The 11,528-nt window shown below is 46.6% G+C and overlaps 1 long non-coding RNA gene across 1 annotated transcript; it reads left to right on the top strand.

Annotated features, from left to right (window-relative positions):
* The first annotated feature begins 871 nt into the window (after positions 1–871).
* On the top strand, positions 872–8,641 carry LOC109028781 (uncharacterized). The gene is made up of 3 exons (XR_002007758.3): positions 872–1,258; positions 1,732–1,956; positions 8,321–8,641. It is a non-coding gene; the product is annotated as an uncharacterized lncRNA (long non-coding RNA).
* The last annotated feature ends 2,887 nt before the right edge of the window (positions 8,642–11,528 follow it).

The following is an 11,528-nucleotide window of genomic DNA, read 5'->3' as shown; positions in this document are numbered from 1 at the left end:
CTGAGGTTCTCCATTAGGATCCACAGTGCCTTTGACCCTACACACAGCCCCAGCAAGCCTAGGCCCCTCCCCTCCCATCCAGACAACCAGGAGAAGAACCAAACCCACAGACAAGTCCAAGGATCCTGAGCCAAGGACTTCCAGAAGGAGCAAACCCTCCGAGGACTGGGACTGGGGACTGATCTAGGACTTCCCTCCTCAACCAGACACCCCTGCACAGTCAAGGCGGGGCAGCCAGGAACCCAGGCTGGGAAAGTGGCCTGGGCTCCCTCTCCCGCCTCGGTGCCTCCCTAGCTAGGGGCCACACGCTCAGAAGCCTCCTGCCCTGTCCCCGCTCCCCTTCCCCTGGGCAGCGGCTGCTTGGTATTCAGGCCACATCACCCTTGCCTGTCTCCATTTGGAAACGGCTGTGTGTGACCTCTCTGTGTGTCTCTCAGTTGCCTTTGTAGGTCGGGGGAGGGAGAGAGAGGCGTCTCCGCATTTACCTAATTAGTGGTAATTAGAAGGCAGGGCCCGGGTGCTCTCCTCGCAGCTGCTCCTAAGGACAGAAGCTGGAGGCTGGAGAGTAGCTCTAAACGGACATTGGGCACACTCTGTCCTAGGGCGCTCTGGCCGGCCACCTCCCTCGGATCCCCTCCGCACTCCCCACGCAGCGGACACGCTCGTATCTCTCCCCACAGCTGCTACTCCCAGGCGTTAATTCTGGGACTAGCCCTGAATTCTCAGTCCCCAAAACAGCAGCCCTGGGCTATGTCAACCAGGCCTGGTTCCCATGGTAACCCAAGCCACGCCCCTAGGAGAGAGCCTCTCTGGGTAACGGGCAGGCTGCCTTCCCGGAGAGCGGAAGCTTTGGTTCTAGCTACCCTTGGAGTAGATCCTTGCAAAGACGAGCAGTGGGGCCAACTCTCACCCTTTGGTTGGGTCCCGATTCCTTTTCAGCTCCCTTGAGCCCAGGCAGCAAGTCCAGAACTCCAGTAGAACCTCAGCTCTGATGGCGTCTCAGCACATCTATCCCTCTTCCGGCTCATCTCAGTAGGTGGAGTGGAATTAAGAACATGGCCTGCTCCACCCCAACATTAGGCACCAGCTGTTTTGTACTGTCCATCCTGTCGACGCTTATTAATGATTCTGATCAACCTCTATGGAGATCCATTATCTCTAAACCAGGGAATGTACTATTAATTCCCATCTGTGCCGGATTACTTACAGTTAGTGGTTGGTAGTTTTCCATGGTCTCACAACACATCTTAATCAGATGGTGAGTGGGTTTAATTAGCCGAAGTATAGGTTGTATTTTTTTTATTCATATAACTACTTAATCTAATGGAAGCCTATTATCTGTGGCTTTTTCCCATGCATAATTATTGCTGTTTTTAATTGATGGTGCATCAGGGGTTGCAGCTACAATATGGCAGCTGGAACACAAAGTCGCCTTTCCCCAGAATGAAGGTTGAGAAAATGAGTTGTCAGTGAGGCATCAGATTTCTTGTTTTCATTGAGATTTGAGCTCCCATGTGGAAGCTGCCGGCTCCTGCCAAAAGAAAGGAAATGTGGTTCTCAGCTGGGCGACCCCTGGGCTTCACTGCTGCAAAATGCCCTTCAGGAGCCCTGAGGCTGGAACCAAATCAGGAACAGCTGGGAAAGAGAGCTATTTGTCAACCCAACCAGATCATAAGCAACCCCAGGGCAGGGACCGGGTCTTTTTCATGTTCTACTTTCTCCAATCCACAGGCCCTGGGATAGACTCGTGTACCCTGTGTGTTCTCCATACACATGCAGCAAATTAAACACAGAGTTAAGATGGTGCAGGAAACCTGGACGCTTGCAGGGAGAGTCATTTGTCTTCAACGTGAGGATGAATCTGAAGCTCTCCCTGCAGAATGTGGGATCCACTTTCAAATCTGGACAGAGGCTTTCATCCAACCTGCAGAAGATCCTGGCAGTTCCCATTTAGAAGTAAGCCCCTGATCTTCAATGGGATGAATTGTCAATATTTCAGTGACCATTTGGGATAGAGTGAGATCTCTAAGAACAAAAGTGTCCCATTTACCCAGATTTATAGAAGAGAGAAGCAGAAGGGCAGAATGATATCTGGTCAAAAGTAAGAGCCAGCAATTTTCTAATAACTTTAGAAAACTTGGGCTTCCTACAGATAAGCTATTTCTAGGGTTTGGTATGGGGAGCTGCCAGTTAGCAGAGCTCCCAGCTGACCCAGAATGGAAGGATTCCAGGGTCTTTGATCAATTTACAGAGTACCTTGGGCAGAGCAGAACAGGGAGCCCTATTCACCCCTAGAGAAGCTGAGATATTCACAGGACAGAGTATCATCCCTCCTGCTCTCTCTCAATCCCACCTCCTTCTTGCCTCCAGCTCTCTCCAGACCCTTGGCGTCAGTCAGAGGAAATCTGCATAGCTGGGTTCAAAGACTTGTTACCCCTCCTGCTTGTCTCTTCCTGTTAAATAATGTGACAAAGAAAGGAGGCCATGGGAAGAAAAGGTGCTGGAGCTTTCTGGTTGAACTGTCTTTTCCAAGAGAACCTGAGTTCCTGGGGCAGGAGGCATGGACTTTCTCTCCCAGCTCACAGCCATGGTGGGCTATTGTTGAAGGTGGCTTTGGGTTTATTCCATCTGTCCCATTTTGCAAAAATATTTGTGCAGAGACTTCTGTGCCTGACCCACAGTCAGCAGCAGACAGGAGCCACGGATTCTTCTTGCAGCGTTTTACAGGGTGACGGATCAGATAATGTACACTTAGCGAGTGCACAAATAATGTGAATCAGGGTTGGCATAGTGCAGTGAGGTGTAAAAAAAGCAATTTGAATTGTTCTAGGGAAACGCCAGAGCTGCTCTGACATGCTTGCTTGCCAGAACGCTGCCCTGTGCCCCTCCAGAGGGCTGAGCTCCAGGCTCTGGCTGGAATGGCAACGAGGCTGCCCAGCGCTGCTGGCCTGGAGGGGAACTCCCCCAAAGATGTGGAGAAGCTCTGCATCCACAAGGGAAGGGAGAGGGCATGAGTGGCCCGATGAAACAGAGCTCCATTTCATCCTGGAGGGGATGGCTTGACCCGTGATCTGTTGAGACTCTCATCAGAAGGAGGGAGGGAAGGAGAGCAAGAAACACCAAACAAGGGATCTTTGGACAGGGCTGCACATGAGCAGGCAGATTGATGCTGTGCACCTACTTGGGGAGATCTATCCTTAGTCTCTGTGAACTCCCAGAAGTCATCTAGTCCATCCCTCTGCCTCCAGACAGAACTGTGCCTCCTCTCCCACACAACAAATGGATTTCAAATGTTTCAACGACTCTCCAAGGGAAGGAGATTTTGCATCCTCTCTTAGTCACCTGTTCTGGTATCTCACAACGCCCACCCTCCGGAAGTTCTTTACATCCAGCCTAAATCAAATCTCTCAGGCAGCCTTCAGCTTCCACGTTTTATGAGGGACTGGCCACACTTGGCAACTCGATGGTGCCTGTGTACCATACGCCTAAGTGCAGCCCTGGACACAGTGCTCTGCTGGCCAGAGGAGGCTCTGGAAGCAGGTAGCCAGCTCCTCCCTCAGGTCAGCCTTTCCTCCTGCTGTCATTTCCTCTCCAATGGAGGCCCCAGCTTTGCCCTGCTCCCCTTGCTCTCTGACTCTGCAAAGCCGTGGACTACCCAATGATGACACCCTGCAGGTTGATGAGGCTGATCCCCTTCTCGTGCCCTCTCTGTCAGCCTCTGTCCTTACAGCCCCTCCTTCCACCACACAGCTTCCATGAGGTTTCCTGTCCAGAGCAGGAGACAGGCTGTTTATCACCATGACACCTGCTGGGCAGCCTTACCTTGCAGAGCCACAGAGTTTCTGCCATCCTCCCAGCCCTCGCTTCCCCAGCCCTTGCGGTTGTCTCCCATCTCTCTGGGGAACCAAGGCTGTGCACACAGAAGATGCTCACTGAATTGGTCTGGATTTATTTTTCAATAACCACAAGCAGACACTGCCAACCTCCTCTATTAAGTCCCTTTGTCCAAGTCAAGCTCCAAACCTGAAACTCACCATCTGGGTGTTTTCCGAAACCTGGTCATAGGGAAAGTGGTAGGAAATCTCTTGATTGTTTCAAATGAAAGCCGATTATAGGGAGTGAGGGAGTTTTCTGGTGGCTTGGGAAGCTGAGAGGTTTCAGGATAATGGATGGCCAGGCTGCCACCTGCCCACCTGCATTACTGACCTCAGAGTGGCCAGGCAGGGAGCCCAGCACAGATTAAGAACCCAAACAAAAGGGAAGACAGGACAGGCCTGGGAACAGGCAGCCTGCTGAGGGACTGACTGAGGCCTCCAGATTTTTTTTTCCCAGGAAATCTTGGGACACATTTCCATGTTGTCTTTGCATAAATTTGTGTGCTGATTTGCATACATTTGCATTTCCCCTGCAAAACACCAAAACTCCCAGAATATAAAATAAAAAGCAATTAATTAATTAATTGGTACCATGGATGGCAAATGTAGCCACACTAAAAAATACAGGATCAGTAGGGGGCCCTGATCAGGAGACAGATTATCTAGATTGTCCCCCTAAGACAGTATGATTTGGGGGACATAGTACAACCTGTTCTGAAGTTGTCTGTCTCTGCCACTAGACAGTGGACCCTTGAGAGCAGAACAGACAGAACTCTTTGATCTCTACATCCCTGGGCTTAAGCACAAGGTTTGTCATATATGAGACTATTAATAACTGTTTGGAGAATAAATGAACCAATAACTAAGTGATGAAATGACTCTCCTATAAATTGATGACCAGATGATATGTCAAAAAGAACTGAAACTAAAGGCTCTTAAAAACTGGGTAGATAAGGTTCAAATGAGCCTTTAGAGGGAAATGAGGAAGACAGCCTCACAGACCTGCTGATAAGGGACGTTGTTCTACTCAAGCCCACTTGGGAAGGAGGCCTGGAACCAAGTCTGGATTGAGTCCAGAGATTGTGGGGCTGTCCCAGTCCAGGGGCAAGGGCTCCTGGACCTGAGAAGGCATAGACTGAGATCTGGACCACACATAGCAGAAGCAAGAGGGAAAAGTAGAGGCCATAAATCTGCCCTCCCCTGCCCATACTATGAGGCTTTAAGGTCTTCTGAACCTGGAAAGAGCCCAAGGAGGTGACCTGGCTCATCCTTCGTTGGTGTCTGGCATAAGGCCCTGCCCAGAAAAAAATCTCAGCAAATTCCTATTTAAGTACCCTATTCATAATACTCAACAAATATTGATTGAGGATCGATTCTCTGATCACTTTCCAGAAGTCTTTAACCCTCTTCCCAGTTCCAGCTCCTCACCTGTAGATATCGCCTTTCCTCCACACAGAGGAACATGTGGTTTTTGCAGACTCTAAGAGAGCCACCATTTGCTACCAGGGTATCATACGATGCTACTAGCCCTGCTATCAATTCTTATAAGTAGAAAGTTCTACCTGATGTCTCACCTAATCCCGCTTACTACAACATGACTCTGTTATTTCTTATCCCAAACTTGGAAACCTTCATTACTTTTCATTCCGGACACATCTTCCCTGTGTTAATCCACTGTGACAAGTGGTTAAGAAAATCGATTTTGGAGCTGACTGGCTAGATTAAAATTCTGTCTCTGTCCTTCCTAGCTGTAAAACCTTGGACAAGTTTTTAAACTTCTTAGTCTCATCTGTAAAATGGGGATATCTACTTCATAAGACTGTCATGAGAATTATATGAAATCATATACATAGAGTGCTTAGAACAGTAAGTGGCACATAGTAAATGCTGCTCTAGCATCAGCTACTATCATTTTACAATACAACTCCTTGCCCTTGCTTCAGAGAAAAAGAGAAAACAAAAACAGCTGACTGAAATTGATGAGGAGATGGAAGGAGAGTTTCACAGAAGTTACTTTTCAGGATGCAGAGTGGAGATTTAACGATTTTCTCCTTGCTATACATCTCCCAAAATACAAACTCTGAAGCCAGTGCCTGGCGAGATGCCAGGATGCTGTTTGGATAGAGAAGCAAGAGGTTCTTGGAAGCTGACCCAGGCATCTTCATCAGGGACAGCGGTGGAGCCAGGGATTTGGGGATGTGCCCCAGGCTTTGGAGATCAGGCTGCTGTGAAGCTGGGAGGCTGCAGAGAAAGCAGTCTGCCCTGCCCTGGGATTAGGAACCAGGGCATCCTCAGGCTTCAGACACTGGGGAAGAGGAATGAGAAAAGCCCTCAGTTAGAGGACACTGGAAGATGTCCAAAAGGAACACTGTCGTTCACACTGTTTCTCCTGCCCTTCCCCTGGTTGTAAATGCAGCTTGGACACATGACCAAGAAAGATGACGATTTAAAGAATCAACTTGCTTATCCATCAGTTCCAAGGAAAACACCAACTCCAGTGCCGCAGTTTCCCTAAATTGACATAGAAGGCATGAAGAGAGAGCTGGGACCAGAACTGGCACAACTTGTCAAGTTCCTACTGCAGGGCCAGGTGCTTTATGCTAATTTTATTTAGTTTATTCTTTACAACAACTCTGAGACATAGATATTATTGTTCCCATTTTACAGATGAGCATATGAGAGACCACAGGTTTGTCGAGGACCAAAAGACAGATACATGGAGGAGCCTGGACAAAAGTGCAGTTCTACCCGGAAGCAAAGCTGTGCTCTTCATACTACTTTGTAGGAAGAAGAGAACACAATAAGGAGAAAAAACTCATGGGGTGAGGAAGAGGTGTTGAGAAAGGAAGATGAAGGCACAAGGTGGGAGGTTGGGGAGGCGAAAAAGCAGAAGCTGGAAAGTTGTGCACATCTGACATTAAGTGAATATATGCAAATGAGATGCAAATATCACATGCAAATGAGTAAGAGGTTTTTTGGGTTTTTTTTTTTAGCCAACCTCTCAACTCCACTTGGCACAACTGCAGCACAAAGCTAAACTGCCCAAAGCTAGCAGTATCCATGTGCAGAAACTGGGCTAGAGATGCCCCTTTCTCACTCTTGCTGTGGTCTCCTTCCTCCATCCTGCTACTCACGTCCTTTCCCCCGCTCCTGCTCCCATCCCAAGACTGAGGTCAATCACATCAGCATCCCTCCCTCCAGACACTCCAGAAGACAGCTGGCCTTGTCAGCCTTCTAATGGACTGACCCCTCACCCCTTGATCTATCTCCACTTCTGTTTACCTTCACTGGGAGGCTTTCTCGCCACCTGGGATCGACAATTGCCATTTCTCTGACCTCACTTGTCAAACGATTCTCCCAGTCTGGTGACTCCCTTTACCAAATGGCAGCAGAAACAAAACATAGGTCCCTCTGAAGGGACCGCTTCTGACCCTGGCCACGCTCAGCAGCTTCTGAAGTTAAGCATGACAACTGTTTCTCAGCCTTGTCTCTGGAGAATCTTGGATCTGGAAGAAATCTTACAAGGCAATCTTATGAGGCACCTGTGTTAGGTAAACAGTAGCCTCTCCCATTCTCGAAGATGTCTGAAAAGGAATCTCAGGCTAGCTCTGGCTATCCAGTCCAATTTTAATCCCTTCTTTCCTATCTCAAAGTTCTTGCCAATGTCTACTATAAATCTGCACTGCTGTAATGCCATCCTATTATCTACTCTATTGTCTTTAGTGGGACAAAGTAGAGAATCCCTACTCTTAACTTTTGATGTAAGAAAAGAAGAGGGAATTGGAAATAATAAGCTTAGCAATACCGAGTTAAGGCACTTATTGACAAAATACTGGAGTTTTATTTTCTCCTACCTGCTCAGAAACCATAGCTTATGTTCAGATCTCAGTGCCAATGGCTCTGGAGACCTTCTGACTCTTGGTTTGGGCAAATCACAGAATCTGAGAACGGCAGTGATCTCTTTGCACTTTGTTTTTTATGTTTCCAAAAGAGGCTCAGGATAACAATTTTATTTTTAAAGTCAATATCAGAAGAGTCATTTGCAAGATGGACTGTCCATGGGGGAAATCCTTAAAAAGCAGTATCCTATTGGCCAAAATATTCTTAGCAATGTACATGGTCCAGCTTAGAGGCTGCCTTCTCTAAGAAGCCTCTCTTTCCTCTCCAGGAATCATATTCAAATTCGAGATTCAATAAGGATTAAGTGCTTATTATGTGCCAACCACTGTGCTTGGGGCCCTCAGAGACATTATCTCTTTAAATCCTGTCATTATAGCCACCTTCAAGATAGGAATTTATCCCAGTTTAACAGATGAAGAAACCAATGGCCATGGCTAATTCATTAACTTTTCAGTCTCTTTGGGACCTTAGAGTCACGAAGTCCTCCCAAATGTCTACCTAAATTCTTTCTGAATGCTACTTTCCTCTCACTGTCCTCTATTTAGCTGTGGAAATCAAATGATTGGTAAGCCTGAACTGCCTTCTGTGGCCCAGAGTTGGAGATGACTGCAAACTCCATTCCTCAAACCATCACCACCCAACCCACGTCTCCACCCCTGCTAGAAAGAAGTCAGCACCTCAGAAAAGGTAAATGGTGGCAGAAAGACCCTCTGGCAGGATCATGGGCAAAGTGACAGCCCCTCCCAATTCGCTGGCTTCACTCCAGAATGACTCACTATTCCAACTTCAGGCACTTTCTCTTTCTTTGATGTTGCTGTTCCTGGCATCTTCAGCAAGGAGACTGGGGAAGTAGGCTAGAATATTAAGGGGACACACGTAGGTTGGTAACTGCATTAAATGCGGCAACTCTGGTATCTAAGTGGGCTGCTGTTTTGATAAATAGCATTTAACCATCCAGATCCTTCAGTTATCCACCTTCTGCTGAGCTAGTGCTGGGCTGAACTGTGCATGAAGTCAGCAAGACAAACACGTTTCTGCCCTCTGGGAGCTGAGGTCTGACACCCCTCCTCGTGATGAGATAATCTCTATCAGTGGAGCCAGGTCTCCCAAATGCCATGCATCAAGCAAGTTCCAAAGAAATCAGATAATAAATTGGGGAAAGGCAAAAACTGCAAGGTCTCCTCGAGGCCATTAGAAAAATTCCCAGTTTCCTCTGAAAATTATTCTACATTGATTCTTCTCTGTACAGATGGTCTCAGGACATAGAACAGTGTTGGGTACACAGTAGGCAATGAATATGTGTTGGATGGATGGCCAGATGAGTAGATGTCAGATGAATGGATAAATAAAATTGGATGAAGAAACAGTATGGAGAAAGACTTTTCTGATCCCCTTAAACTCACCAGCCACACTAGGGGCAAATGACCTTGTCTCACTGTCTAATGGCCATCCACACTCTGCCTACACCAGCCCCTAGGGAGCTTAGATGTGCTTTCCTCATATCTCTGTGGAAAAGCAGTTCAGACACCTCATTCTGCCTGGGGAAGCTTCACTCTAAACCCAGGGACAGCTGGGATTATGCCTGGCTCAGAGTTCTTTATAAAGAAGCCTTAGACAATGGGAGCCGAGCTCCTCGGGAGACAAGAAGCTTTATTAAAAAGACAGCTAGTTAGAGAGTGGACAGTATTTTTAAATGCATGAGTGTGCTGAATAATTAAGCAAAAACTTTTGTTTTCATGGAAAAATTTCCTCCAAATGCTGCATCAAGCCGGGTACTGAATTTGCCACAGGCAGTTGTTGGCAAGATAGTGAGACTGTGTTTCTTCCAGTCCAGGGAAAGGGAATTCGGATCAGACCTCCAGGCTATGGCCCTCAATTCAAACATAGCCCATGCTTCCTGATGCAGAACAGTCACTCTGGGCATATTAGGAAAGGTCATTTGAAGGTCATTGTCTTTCCCCTGCCTCTGTACTGAAATGACTCATGCTCTTCCCTTGTCAAGATTATCTTTTCACTGGATCATAAAGTTTTATAGCAACCAGGCCAACTCCCATTCTACAGAAGAAAGCATTGAGGATAAGAGAGGTTAACAGTTTTGCCAAAAGTCCCACAGCAAGTAGATGGCAGAGCTGATACTCTATCGAAAATGCAAAAAAAAAACAAAAAAAAAATTTTTTTTGAGACGGAGTTTCACTTGTTGCCCAGGCTGGAGTGCAATGGAGCGATCTCAGCTCACTGCAACCTCCATCTCCCAGGTTCAAGCGATTCTCCTACCTCAGCCTCCCGAGTAGGTGGGATTACAGGTGCTTGCCGCCATACCTTGCTAATTTTTGTATTTTTCAGTAGAGACAGGATTTTACCATACTGGTCAGTCTAGTCTCGAACTCCTGACCTCAGGTGATCCACCCGCCTCAGCCTCCCAAAGTGCTGGGATTACAAGAGTGAGCCACTGCGCCCGGCTGAAAATGCCCAATTCTTAACCTTTATCATTTTCTCTTCCAACACAAATGGAATTCATCCTTCAATACCCTGCTCAAGTCTCCTCTTGCCCAATTGTTTCTTAATCTATCCCCCTACAAACATCTTTCTCTCCTTCTCTAAATTATTTTTCAAAGGATTTTTTCTTTTCCCTTGTTTTTTCTTTTTTTTAATTGACATATAATCATTGTACATATTCACGGCACACATAATGATGTTTTGATAGATATATATGTAATGTATAGTGATCAGGGTAATTAGCATACCCATCATCTTGAACATGTATTACTTCTTTGTCTTGGGAACATTCAACATCCTTCTAGCTATTTGAAACTATATAATATAAAACAGTTACTTCTTAGAATGTTTATCCTCTGCATCATTCATGGTGTAATTGGCTCCTGCTAAATCATGTTGCTAGTTAACTATCATATGCCAACATCGTTTTTTATTTTTAAAAAAAGTCATAAGGTCTTGGAGGGCAGGAACTCTCCCTTACACTTCTTTTGTATCGCCTTCAGCATCCAGCACATAAGTGATACTTGATAAATATTTGTTGAAAATGTGAATCACTGGATAGATGGATGGACTGAAGGACTAAGTGATAGTGTTTACTAGGTACTTAATGAGTGAGAATAAATAAAATGATAAACTCATTAAATTATATATCATGTCTGTATTTGCTTAAAGACTTAGCAGCAGTCAGGCGCGGTGGCTCTCACCTGTAATCCCAGACTTTGGGAGGCCCAGGTGGGCAGATCATCTGAGGTCAGGAGTTCAAGACCATCCTGGCCAACATGGCAAAACCCCATTTCTACTAAAAATACAAAAATTAGCCAGGCGTGTGGGCCCGAGCCTGTAATCCTAGCTACTCAGGAGGCTGAGATAGGAGGACTGCTTGAACCCAGGGGGTGGAGGTTGCAGTGAGCCAAGATGGCCCCACTGCACTCCAGCCTAGGCGACAGAGCAAGACTCCGTCTCAAAAAAAAAAAAAAAGTGTAGCAGCAGCTTAGAGTTTACACACACACAAACACACACATACACACACACACACAGTGTTCAGGCAGGCCATTTCACTTCATATTCATTTTATAGATGATGAAACTGAGGCACAGAGAAAACAGAAGAAACCAGCCACTCTCTCATGGCTAGGAGAAGACACAGGAGGAATTAGAAGCCCCAGCTGAAGACACACGGTCTCATTCCTTTTCAGTGGATGTCTGTGCCTTTAGTCTAAGGGATGAAGAGAAAGTAAGGTCTCCTGGAAAACCTATG

This window comes from Gorilla gorilla, chromosome 9, assembly GCF_029281585.2.
Source record: "Gorilla gorilla gorilla isolate KB3781 chromosome 9, NHGRI_mGorGor1-v2.1_pri, whole genome shotgun sequence".
In the NCBI taxonomy this organism is placed as follows: Eukaryota; Metazoa; Chordata; class Mammalia; order Primates; family Hominidae; genus Gorilla; species Gorilla gorilla.
The sequence above is the reverse complement of the archived record's forward strand: the minus strand, read 5'-3'. Positions and strand labels throughout refer to the sequence as shown.